This window comes from Lytechinus pictus, chromosome 6 (genome assembly GCF_037042905.1).
Source record: "Lytechinus pictus isolate F3 Inbred chromosome 6, Lp3.0, whole genome shotgun sequence".
In the NCBI taxonomy this organism is placed as follows: Eukaryota; Metazoa; Echinodermata; class Echinoidea; order Temnopleuroida; family Toxopneustidae; genus Lytechinus; species Lytechinus pictus.
Window position 1 is genome coordinate 19,263,631 of NC_087250.1, and position 14,073 is coordinate 19,277,703.

Here is a 14,073-nt window from a genome sequence, read left to right on the forward strand (position 1 = left end):
CGGTCGCGCGCATCTTCCTGACAAAGTCACAAATACCGTGTTTACACTTAATCGGCATTTGAATCGGCTCGCGGTTCTGAACCGCGAGCCGATGCAGCATCGGCTTTTTCATAGCGTGTAAACGCGAGCAACTAGAATCGGCTCGCGGTTCAGAACCGGCAATTTGCACCACCAAAGTAGTAGGTTCTGAACCGCGAGCTGATGCAGAATCGGCTTTTTTACTACGTGTAAACAGAAAGCCGATTCTGCACCGGCAATTTGTGCGCATTTCTATTACTTTACCATTGTGACGTAATTGTAAGCGCACTGATCCAGCGTTGTCTTTATTATGACGTATATTGTAGGTATGCGTATCATTTCAGGTTTTTGCATCGGCTCGCGGTTCTGAACCGCGAGCTGTAACAACGTGTAAACGCAATCCAAATGCCGATTCTGCATCGGCATTTGGTTCAGAACCAATTGCCGATTAAGTGTAAACACGGTATAGACGAATGTTTAGGAATGGAAGTAGTCGACATGCGCGATCGTTTGGAACATGCTTTTAAAGGGTTTTGAGGTTTAACTGCTTAACAATAAAATGAGTGATTTTTATTAGAAAGATAAACGAATGACGCATCTTCCGAGCAGTCGCAAAGGAAAATAATTCTCGTAGATCACAGGTCAATGAACGATCGGCGGGACATCTTTTATAAGTATTTTTATGTGAAGCTGAGCTCAGCTAAGTTCGCTCATTATAATATGTGATTACAGCCACGCCCAATAACCATTCCAAAGTACACCCATTTTGTTATAATAGCTTACTTGGTACATCATTTCTCCGAATCAGTTCTGGGAAAAGTTAAGTCACGCCTCAGTATCGATCTTTTTGTATACCCACCCACTCAACAATATCAGTGAATTACGCAATGCGCGCAAGCATTCACACAATACAAGATAGTTTTGTGGCATAGCCGAGAACTGGAACCGCCCAGACTCAACGGGCTACCGCAAAATTCTTTACACTACCTTTTGGCATGTGCACGTGGTGGGTTTGATTGACACTGCTAACAGTGCTATTCTTTGAGTTGGCTCACTGGCTGGATTAATGACAATATATCACTGCAAGTATGGCTTACATTATACATACAACACATCCATACACACTGCTCTCAAACTCCCTTGCTATTATTCGTACCTAGGCCGTGTGTGCACTTATGGGCGGGATTTAAGCAGGGCATTGACTAGCATATACAACACATCCATGCACCCAGCATTCATATACATTTCTCAAACTCCCTTGCTATTCGTCCATTGTGTGAACTCATGGGCGGGATTATGACAAAAATTAGCGCAAGCACTAGCATACGTAATACACACAATACATTCCTGCACCCACGCGGTCACACATAGCTCTCAAACTCCCTTGTCATTCGTCCATTGTATTCACTCATGGGCGGGATTTATCAGCGTAAGCACTAGCATACATAATGCGTACAACACATTCATGCAGTCACACACAGCTCTCAAACTCCCTTGCTATTGGTCCATTGTATTCACTTATGGGCGGGATTTATCAGCATAAGCACTAGCATACATAATGCATACAACACATTCATGCACCCATGCAGTCACATACAGCTCTCAAACTCCATTGCTATTGGCCATTGTGTGCACTCATGGGCGGGATTATGACAAAAATTAGCGCAAGCACTAGCATACGTAATACACACAATACATTCCTACACCCACGCGGTCACACATAGCTCTCAAACTCCCTTGTCATTCGTCCATTGTATTCACTCATGGGCGGGATTTATCAGCGTAAGCACTAGCATACATAATGCGTACAACACATTCATGCAGTCACACACAGCTTTCAAACTCCCTTGCTATTGGTCCATTGTATTCACTTATGGGCGGGATTTATCAGCATAAGCACTAGCATACATAATGCATACAACACATTCATGCACCCATGCAGTCACATACAGCTCTCAAACTCCATTGCTATTGGCCATTGTGTGCACTCATGGGCGGGATAAATGACAAACACAGTACAAGTACATGTTCATTGTTTGTATATTATACAATACATTCATTCCAAGTTACACTCCCGCCATACCAGTCAGCGCAGCTACCGGTAGGTCATCATAAGTAGGTCAACCTTTTATGAGTCATTTCTGACATTCTAGGAATCTCGATTGTTCGAACTATTCGATTGTTAAAAAGCTCTAAATAGCTAGCACCTCTGCAAGAACAATCTTGAAATATGTTCTGACCGCACTGTAACTAGATCTACAGGTATGCCGATTTTTCATATCCGATTTTTTCCTTCAAGGGGCATGATCGAAGATCGGCAAGTGATCGCCGATTGTTGTGAAATCGAATGGAATCGGTTGCCGATTGCAAAATCGGTTACAAGCTTACATATTTTCCTTTTTAAATTATAGTCTCATACAATCAGACACGTTGATTATGTTTACTCCATTCAAACCCCATTTTTACATCAACAAATAACATTTAAAGCATAATTTGCAAAATTATCACTTTAAGTTTAGATAAGTATTCTATAAAAAATCAGAATATTGAAATAATACAATGCCGAAATTAATTAGTTACTTTAATCAAGGCTCCACATTAACTTTTTTTGGTGGTGGCCCGTTCGGGCCACCAAAACCTTCAAATAATTATTTTTGGTGGCCCGATATCAAAGTCTGGTGGCCCGAAAAGTATAAAGAAAAACATTAATTTAAAATGAATAAAACAAACTTCTGAAATATTAATTCTGCAGCCACTACCACCAAGTTACTTTCACTTTGTACATCTTGTATGTAAATCTTGTTTGCTGTTATTTTACTTTGCTAATTGATTTGTGGTAATATATAAATTGTTCTATCGTTGTAAATTAATATGAAATGATTGAAAGAGAATAAAAGAATTGTATTGTTCCAAAGGTTGTGTGGACTTTCGATTTTTCCTTTCTTCCTATTTGAATCCTAAAACCTAGATTATGCAGGCCCCACATCTATAGTTTATTTTCTCTTCCAGCATATTATAGCAGGAGAAAATCACAGAAATATGCTGCAAAATTAGAACAATGCATAAAAAGGGGGAAACAAACAATAATAATTTTTATTTAGTATATTAAAAAAAAGAAAACAAAAACAATAAAATTAGAAAAAATAAAACAAAAGAAAGAAAATGAAGAAAGAAAAAACAAAGAACAGGAAAAAAAGAAAAGAAAAAATTTAGAGGAAAAAAAAACAAAAAATGAAAGAAAAATTAATAAAACAAAATTTATAAAAAAAATTGGAAAATTTATAATTATTTTTCAGTAGAAACATATTATTTAATCAGGCATATTCAATAGGAAGGGGTATAAATGGTTTAACCACTATAAAAAAAAAATGAAAGAAAAAAAATAATAAAAATTGCATAAGTTATATCTGGAAAAAACAGTGTGAGAAAAGTCCTTCCCTATAATATATTTGACAAATGCTGGAAAAATTCACATTTCATATCAATGAAATGCCTTCCCAAAGTATTTACTTCCTCAAGAGTGGTTTAAGAAGTCATTTATAAAAAGAAATAAAGAAACTGTGTGCTTATTTTTGGCTAGAAAAGACACAGCTTCGGAAGAAACAAAGTATCAACATACATACAAATGCACACGTGGGACTGTGATGTACTCACCTATGTGTTTTATGTGCATTATTGCATTTGGAAATCGGTCTTTTTGAGTCAAAAGAGAGGTCATAATTCCTCTTTTAAATGCTTGCAAATAATCAGGTTACACCAGATTTTAGTAATATGGACTGTAGAAGGGCATTTCATAGGTGTAAAATGTGACTTTGACGTAGATTTTCAAAGTTCTGTGGAAGATTTCTTAGCAGCAACATTTCGTATCGCAGCTCCCTGAGTCTGAGTAGTCTGCTAGCGCACAGCTAACTAGCTGCATGCAGTGGTTTCATGCCATGCAAAGCTCTCGCCAGACGGCCGGCACAGCCGGCTGGATAATAGTTTACTGTATGCTATAGCGGTAGGCCTACATACTGTCATGACTATGCAATCTTTGTGTGTGTGTATTTGTGTGTAGATTAACAAAAAGGGCGCATGACGAATTGACTTGCAATTTGAACTGTAGAAAGTTGATAAATGCGTGCAAAATCGGGAGAAAAATTGCGCTACTTTGAAAATTATTGGTTGCCCGATTCGGGCCACCAAAACTTAACATTTTTTCAATAATGGTTGCCCGAGGTGAATTTCTAGTGGCCCCGGGCCACCGCTAATGTCGAGCCTTGCTTTAATTTTTATTTTCGGACAAGGGTCTCTTTCGTTGGAATATCAATGAAAGGTGTCCTTTAAAAAAAAGGGCACCTTGTCCTTGAAAAGAGGAAATAATGAAAATTTCGATTTTATCCAGGTAGGCCTATGTTTGTGAAACTTCAATTTTTGTTCTCCTTTTTTTTAGTCTTACCTCAGTCAAACAAGTGATCTCCATACATCATTTCTACTATCGGTAACAAACAAATTATTTGAGCTCCATTAATTGAAATAAATGATTTTTTGATAAGTCGTCATTTCGAAATAAATCAATGGTTCAGCCTTCAGGTGAAGATGAAGACTAAATATTTTTCTGATAATATCGAAATAATATGGATATCAAATGATGTCGCGGACTTGGAAGACAAGAATGCCTTCGTGAAACGGAAAGCGCCGATTTGTCGCCAATCTTCCTATCTCAGAAGAATGGTCCTAGGAGTAGGACTAGGAGTAGGACGTTCCTGAGCGTGATCAGTTCATCACGGACGGACATTTGATAGATTTTGAAAACTTTGAAGGCTTGTAACAAATTAGGAATAAGATGAACATGGTTCCTTTGTGTTTTATAGTGAAGGGTAGGACAAAGTATGCTGAATGATGAAAAAAGTTTGTTGCCATGGTTACCTACAAACATAGGTAGCAACTAAATGTGCCAAATCACGGACGGACATGATAGAAATGTGGTTTTCAGAATTTTTGAACATTTTTATTGTTTCTATCTAAATAGCTTAACATTGACCAATAATTGTTAATGCAACTTACACTCAGGTATATTAGCTTCTATGTTCAGCATATTGAATTCTTAACCAATACCAAACTTCTGAGAGAATTGCAAATATTTTCCATCCCGGACGGACATCACGGACATCACGGACGGACACAAATAAAATACATTGGAAGTACCTTGTAAGAAGTTCTTATTACTTGTTTGGGGGAACAAATGCTAATGTATTGATGATTTGTACATTTTTTTATATGATTAAACAATATTAGTTGCACAATCAAGTTGCTACAACTTCAATCAAGTTGCTACAACTTGATTTAAGTTGTAGCAACATGATTTCTATGCTAGACACACAAAGTAATCTAGCCATATGATTGCTTTTAAACACAATTCTTTTCAAAATCAAATATCCTAATGCACATTGTCTTCTTTTCAATTTAGAGAATACTATAGTTGGTACCAAATCAACATCCAGTGGATCAATGATCATGTTGATACTTTTTATGATATATCATGATGATACATGTTCATACATTTTTAGGCATTAATTTTCGGAGAGCACATATTTTTTTTATGTCCATTAAGTAAATCCAAAAGATTCACAGGTTGCTGATCATTATGCTTGTTTGGTGGATCAAGTATGACCACAACACTTGTCCAGGCTCTCTTCAAATTCATCTTTTGTCCATATTAAAGTGGAGACACACCTTCACATCAACAGCCCTCATGTATTTAGGCCCTGACCAAATCCAAAATTGAAATCAGATACCAATTAAACTTCTAAACACTGCAGTGCAAGCTTTATATGAATTGTATTCATTTTCAGATTACCAGATCAGCAATTTGCTCAAAATTAGCTCCAAAATGGACTTAAAAAAAAAAGGAATTATTGTTCTTTTCACAAGCCTCAAGGACGTGATGTCATGTTCTGTTAGAAGCATTGTTAATCCATAGGTTTGCACATGGAAAAAATGATTTTTTTTCCCTGCTTATCAGAATATGCATTCTACTTTCTTCTTTTCCATCACTTTCTGCAAGCTTCAATTGATGAAATATACAGCTTTTGACTTATTCTTGCTCTATTTCATTTCCTGCTTTTTGGCATACATGTAGCTTCCAACTCTATCTGCATTCCAATTATGTTTTTAAAAAAATTCCTGACAACAATTAAGCCCCAATAACAGCCAAAGAAAGATTTCACAAAAAAATGTGAAGAGTTGTAGGTTTCCATCCATTTGAGTTCTGAATAATTCTCAGTACCATTATTTACTGCAAATTGGAACTAATACTAAATTCATAATCTGCTCAGTATTTGCTCATTGTCTGTCCGTGATGAAATTAATGTCCGTCTGCGATTATTTTGATTGATTTATGATATGGATAAAATGTACATGGATTTTAGCTATATTCAAATGAAATGATGTACAGTGTCTAATGAGATGCTTCTACACACTTTTATTTTTGTTTCTATTCTGATAAAGAATTAAAACTGAATCCATACATATTATCCATATCATAAACTCAATAAAAATGATCACGGACGGACATTAATTTCATCACGGATGGAAATTTCAAAATGGAATGTTAACATCTACCAGAAAAATTTACTTCCCATATTTTTTCTACTAATTTATGTTTGATGATAGATTAATGTTCAGAGTACAAGAAAATCCAAACCAAACTGCAGTAACTTTGAAAACAATAAAACTAGAGTGAATTGAATTTGAGTGAATTTACATTGTCCGTCCGTGATGAAATTAATGTCCGTCCGTGATCATTTTTGATTGAGTTTATGATATGGATAAAATGTATGGATTTCAGCTATGTTCAAATAAAATGATGTACAGTGTTTAGTGAGATACCTCTACACCTTTTTATTTTTTATTTCTATTCTGATAGCAAATAAAAAAACTTTTAATATTTTTTTTCATCACGGACGGAAATTTCAAAATGGAAATGTTCACACCTACCAAAAAAAATTACTTCCCAATATTTTTTTTTTACTAATTTATGTTTGATAATAGATTAATGTTCAGAGTGCAAGAACATCCAAACCAAATTAGAATAACTTTAAAAACAATAAAACTAGGGAGAATTTAATTTGAGTAAAAATGTCCGTCCGTGATGAGAGGTAATAGCACCCCCACGAATAAAATGGACTATTCCAGTACTTTCGGATTTATCAATCTTCATGAAACTGAGTTCTTTGAAACCTGAGATATCAAACATTATCTTAAAAGCAATTTTGATAGAAATATCGGCAAAATCGTGATATAGGCCCCGCTCGAGAAAAACTTGTAATCGATTATACTACCTCAATATCTAGGTTGCTAACTTCAGCTCACTAATATATACTCGTGATATAGGCCCCGCTGCTGTGTTGAATGGCTTAGAATGTCCGTTTGCGGGGCCTGTTTCACGAGTATAGTACTATAACCGTTATATAGGCCCCGCACTACGGCACTTCAGACACTCCAACACAGTAGCGGGGCCTATATCACGAGTATATATTAAGCTTGCATCCTAAGATAATCGCTAAACCGGCCCCGTCCAATGCGCTTTTCCCAGCATTCGCACGTGTGTGGGGCTCGGATGACGACTATAGTAGTATACTCGTTATCGAGGCCCCTTACACTGTTATATAATGGAAAATAACGTGGTCGTGGGGCTTGTTTCCCCGGCCGGTGAGAATTATCATGGGCGGTGCTGTAGGGGGCCGGAGGATCGAGGGGGGCTCCAATTTATTTTCCAATAAACAAGGAAAGAATATCATAATCATTCAGAAATTTATTTGTGGATTTATTTATATTCATTAATCATTTGATTTATTTGTTTTCAGTTTTATTTCTTTTGTGATGTAGAGGGTCAGAGGTATCATTCGTTTTTAATTATTTTTATGTGTAAAATTTCATTTAATTTATTTATCAATCTATTTTAATTGATTAATTAATGTATTTATATTTATTTATTGATCATTTAATTCATTTGTTTTCAGTTTTTTTTTCTTTTGTGATATAGGGAGTCAGAGCTAGGTATCATTAGTTTTTAATTCTTTTAATGTGTGGAAGTTCATTTAATTTATTCATCAATCTATTTTAATTGTTTTATTAATGTATTTATATTTATTTATTAATCTTTTAATTTATTTGTTTTCAGTTTTTTTGTGATATAGAGCGTCAGAGGTATCATCCGTTTTTAATTCTTTTTATGTGTGGAAGTTCATTTATTTATTTATTATCTATTTATTCATTTATTATATTTTCATCTTTTTGTTATCTGAGGTCTTATGTTGATACAGGGTCATACATTTCATTTATTTTTCATTTATTTAAAGGTCAAGTTCACCCCAGAAAAAAATGTTGATTTGAATAAATAGAGAAATATTATAAAAGCATAACGCTGGAAATTTCATCTAAATTGGATGTAAAATAAGAAAGCTGTGATATTCTAAAATTTCGCTTATTTTTCACAAAAAAGTGATTTGTATATGCACAACTAATTTGCATGCAAATGATAGTTCCGGCCTCGCTATTTCTTTTTTTTATTGTTTGAATTATACAATATTTCATTTTTCACCTGACAGATTTTACAATAAGGGCCAACGTGAATGAACCATATGTTTGGGACGAATTGTTTCACTTGACAATGAGAAGAGAATTGGAAAATATATTTCCTATACACTGTAATACAATACTAAAGAAATAGTGAGTGGATGGCGTCATCAGTTTCCTCATTTGCATACCGACCTGGATGAACTATTATTTCAGATTAAACTATACTTCCAAATGTTATAATTTTCTTATTTTATCTGACTTTGATGATTTTTTTAGCGTTATGGTCGTTCGACTTTCTTCTTTTTATTCAAATCAACTTTTTTGTTGGGGCGGACTTGTCCTTTGAATTAAACAATTGATATATTTGTTTGTATTAAACTTTTTGTTTTATTTGATGTTAGACCATTGCAACCATTATCGTTAATTTCTCTTTTCTGCTTATGGATTTGATCTCTCTGTGTATCATAATTATTATTATATATATAACAAAATATATTTTGTTACCTTATTGAAGCCAATACGTGAAACGTTAGAAAGAGAGAGAAAGAGAGATGGCCTAATGCATTACTATTTCAAGTTCTCCTTCGTATTGTTTCACTTATTCATTTCCTGGTTTATTCATATATTCGTTCATGTTTGCACTGTTTTGGGACAAGATGTTGTCTATCAATTGACACGATAGGCCTACCCTTCAAGGGGGCAGTTTATCCTGACGCAAAGTTGATGATAATTAAAGCAGAAACCTAAAAAAATATTCTTAATCTAAAGGTTTGATGAAAATGTATATTTTTATTGTCACGCATTTCGGTTAAGAAGTTCGATATTCTCTGATCAAATATTGCAATTCTCATACTTAAATTAGTGTTTATTATTTGAAATAGTACCCAAATAGTACTCTACTCATTTGTGTAATGAATGTCTTGCTAAGATCAATTGTGAATGTCACTTTCACTTGCCCAGTAACCTGCACAATCAAGGTACTAATGGATGATTTGTTTTTCTGTTTCAATCATGTAGAAGCGAAAACGGAAATCAGCCCCCTTAGTTTGGTTTTTGAAAACACAAAAACGATATCACAACAAGAAAAACGTGTTGTGATTTGGCATTTGCATATAAAAAAAAACATAAAAATGAAATTAGAAATACTTTTGTGCTTTATCTGATTTCTCATTCTAAATTAATTTTGTGTTTTTATATATAAAAAAACAATCTCAAAACATGCCACGATTCGTGACCTCACTGTCAACTAAGTATGGATGTCGCCTTGCAACAGGATAATATGTGAGTGGTAATTAAACTACATGTAAATCAATGTAAAATAATGATATTTACAGATGAAGTAAAGTGTTGATCAAGATGCCCCCCCCCCCCCTCTCTCTCTCTCTCACTGTCAGCAGTGCTTAAAAACATACCCTTTTCGTGTCGATATATATCAACAAAATTCATCTCGAACTTCGATCGCATTGGCATCCTATTTTCAAGAGTGAATGGCAATGTGTCCGACCAGCCTGTATCCCCGCCCCTTTAAAAATACTGGACCCGTCAGTACCTGTGTGTATATTTTTTCCTGGCGCATTCAACCAGACAGACCACCAACTGTCTTCTCAAATTTGAGCCCCCCCCCCCCCTCCCCGCTACGAAATCTCGGATCTGGGGGACGCAATAAACTCCTGAAATGAAATATCACAGAAAGGGAAATAGTAGAATAATTCGTACATAAAAATGAATTATAAGAAGACATTGAGACACTTTTTCCGAAATTATTAAATCTTTGAACAAAAACGAGAAATCGGGGGGGGGGGGGGGGGGACTTGGATGTATGATTTAGTAAATAAATGAATACCATATAGGCGAAGAAAAATGCAATATGTGGATGGTGAATTAATGAAGTGACGAACAATAAATATTTTTTGATGAAATTTTCGGCAGTGAATTCTACTCTATTTATTAAGCTATAAATACTTTCAACCCGGACCATCCCTTTAGGTTTTAAAATAAATGCAGGAAGAGAAAATAGGTTAGCTGACGAAATGCTGGCATATCAATGAACGGTATAGCTTTAAAAAAAAAAAAAAGATTATTAAGGTAAAAAAAAAGTACTTTGGAAGTAGCTAGGCCTACTTTTATACGCAAAATAAATAATATACATAATTATGGGCCTATCCCCAATTGCCGGGGGGATAAGTCTCAGTAAAATATAGATTAATATAATTAAGTGTAGATATCCCTCAAGCAATAATGAAATTGACCAACAGAAAATTAATAAATCTTCCCCGAATGAATATACATATTCGTTTTCTTTTTCGAACTTAAATGGATGAAAAGTGGGGAGGCGGGGGGGGGGGGGGGAGGAGGCATTTATGAAAGGAAAGAAAAAACCCAAATATACACATGAAGCCAGATGAGTGATTCAATATTGAATAAGAGAAGAAAGCTGATTTAAAAAAAATATTGACTACTTACATCCAGGTGATTATAAATAGATATATGATACATGAATGAATAAATGGATTCAATCGCAGCATTACGTCAAGTGAAATATTGGGGAAAAATCATATACAAGAACTATGTAATTTGATTATTGATGACACCTACCCATAGGCGGTGGAAGCGGGGGGGGGGGGGCTGGGGACCGGCCCCCTAAATTTGCGGTGGGGGGACGCCCCCCTAAAATTGAGGTTGATAACCTTCTTTTTTTTTCTTTTTTTTTGCTTGTCAAATTATTTTTTACCTGTGTGTCCATCACAAAATTTCAGGTTGACCCCCCTAAATTGTTTGGCTTCCGCCGCCAATGCACCTCCCTCCCCGCAAAAATATAATTAAAAAGAAATGCTGGGGCTCCAATTTATTTACCCCAAAACAAGGGGAATAATAATTAACTTCCACACATAAAAAGAACTAAAAACGAATGATAACTCGATCTGACTCTCTATATCACAAAAGAAAAAACGGAAAACAAATAATTCAAATGATTAATGAATAAATATAAATACATTTATTTATCAATATAAATACATATTAATCAATTGAAATAATAGATTGATGAATAAATAAACGAAATTTCACACATGAAAATAATTAAAAACGAATGATACTCTGACTCTCTACATCACAAAAGAAAAAAAACTGAAAACAAATAAATTAAATGATTAATGAATAACTATAAATACATTTATTAATCAATATAAATACATTAATGAATCTATTAAAATAGATTGAAATGAATGAACTTCCGCACATAAAAAATGATTAAAAACAAATGATACCTCTGACTCTCTATATCACATAAGAAAACACCCTGAAAACAATAAATGATTAATGAATACATTAATTAATCAATACATATAGATTGATAAATAAATCAATAAGGTAATAACTGTAATAATACATAAATAAATCGACAAATAAATTTCTGAAGAGGTAAATTATTATTCTCTCTCCCTGTTTATTTGGAAAATGAATTGGAGCCCCCCCCCCCGCCCCTTACAGCGCCGCCCATGATATTCTTTCCTTGTTTATTTGGAAAATAAATTGGAGCCCCCCGCCCCTTACAGCGCCGCCCATGATATTCTTTCCTTGTTTATTTGGAAAATAAATTGGAGCCCCCCCGCCCCTTACAGCGCCGCCCATGATATTCTTTCCTTGTTTATTTGGAAAATAAATTGGAGCCCCCCCCCCGCCCCTTCCCGCGCCGCCCATGATATTCTTTCCTTGTTTATTGGGAAATAAATTGGAGCCCCCCTCCTCCGGCCCCCTACAGCACCGCCCATGATAATTCTCACCGGCCGGGGAAACAAGCCCCACGACCACGTTATTTTCCATTATATAACAGTGTAAGGGGCCTCGATAACGAGTATACTACTATAGTCGTCATCCGAGCCCCACACACGTGCGAATGCTGGGAAAAGCGCATTGGACGGGGCCAGTTTCGCGACTATCTTAAGATGCAAGCTTATATATATACTCGTGATATAGGCCCCGCTACTGTGTTGGAGTGTCTGAAGTGCCGTAGTGCGGGGCCTATATAACGGTTATAGTACTATACTCGTGAAACAGGCCCCGCAAACGGACATTCTAAGCCATTCAACACAGCAGCGGGGCCTATATCACGAGTATATATATAGTGAGCTGAAGTTAGCTTAGCAACCTAGATATTGAGGTATGATCGATTACAATTTTTTTCTCGAGCGGGGCCTATATCACGAGTATGCCGAAATATCTAAAAAAAAAAATTTCACCTCAATGCTAACCCTTAACCGATCATGCTCTCCTATACGTATCGCTCATCTCGCCGTGCATCAGGCCCCGGCCATAGTCCTACCCGTAGATTCCCCACACTCACAGGCAGGATGGTTGGGGGTGCAGTGGGCCAGTGTAGCGGTAGTGAAGTGCAGTGGAGCCTGCACGAACTTCGCTCGATCTCGAGCCTCGCCTCGAGGTAGGTACACAGATTCACGTCTTACTCTTATTTACTAGATCTATATACTGCAGATCTGTAACTAAATCATAGTGAAAAAACTCACCAGACTCTGTCTCAAAAAGATTCAAGTCAGCTGTGCCTATGCCTTTTGGCTGCGAAATTTATAAGGTCTCCATTTCTGTTGACTAAATAAGCGCGGCTCGTGTCGTCGATGTCCGGGCTTTTTTCTTTTCATGATTTGTATTATTGAGCATACGGTAACATGAAATGTACGGAAAGCAATTTGTCCAAGAAAAAATTTATCATATAAGGTGTCACGCGCGTAAAACATTCCCCATAGACTTGTGTGTTAAAATGGCACTTCTGAAAAATTCATTAAAAAATAAACGTGAAATTAGAGGGTCGAATGCCTACTACTGTTGGATAGGATATATATCTGACTTTCCATATCTGACCAGAGAAGAGTATCGTAGCCAGCTCATTTTACTAATAAATAGCCATTTATGAAGATAACTATGATAGAATAAAATTTATGAGCTATTCGAAACAGTAAAATTGCCCCAATTCTTCCGCCAGTCAAAAAATAGTTCCAAATTCATTGATATATCTTCCCAATTTGGGGAAATGAAGTTCAGTAGTTACCATTTCTAGAATCAGTGTTAGATTTTCGATTATATTCATATATACTTTTGTCAATCAACAATATAAAATGTGAATGGGTTAATTGGGTCGAACAAATATCTTTAGCCTAATTAGGAGACTGAATGGGGTGGGGGGGGGGGGGGGGGGCTGAGTATGATCTCGGCTATCGATCATGCAAACGCGACAAAAATTGGCACGTACGTTACCCATGCCATGGCATAATCTACAAAACTAGTAGTCCCTAGCCTAATATTATAGAATAAGATCAAACTCTTCAAAAATCCAATTAATCAAAACTGCTTATTTATTTATGCGTAAAATCATAAGTATGCTCTATCTAACTAAATAATGCCCCTAAATGCTAATTTTTGGTTCAGAGACTCTTTATAGGAACCTGATGAAAACTTGTGTATTCTTATATTGTTTTTTTT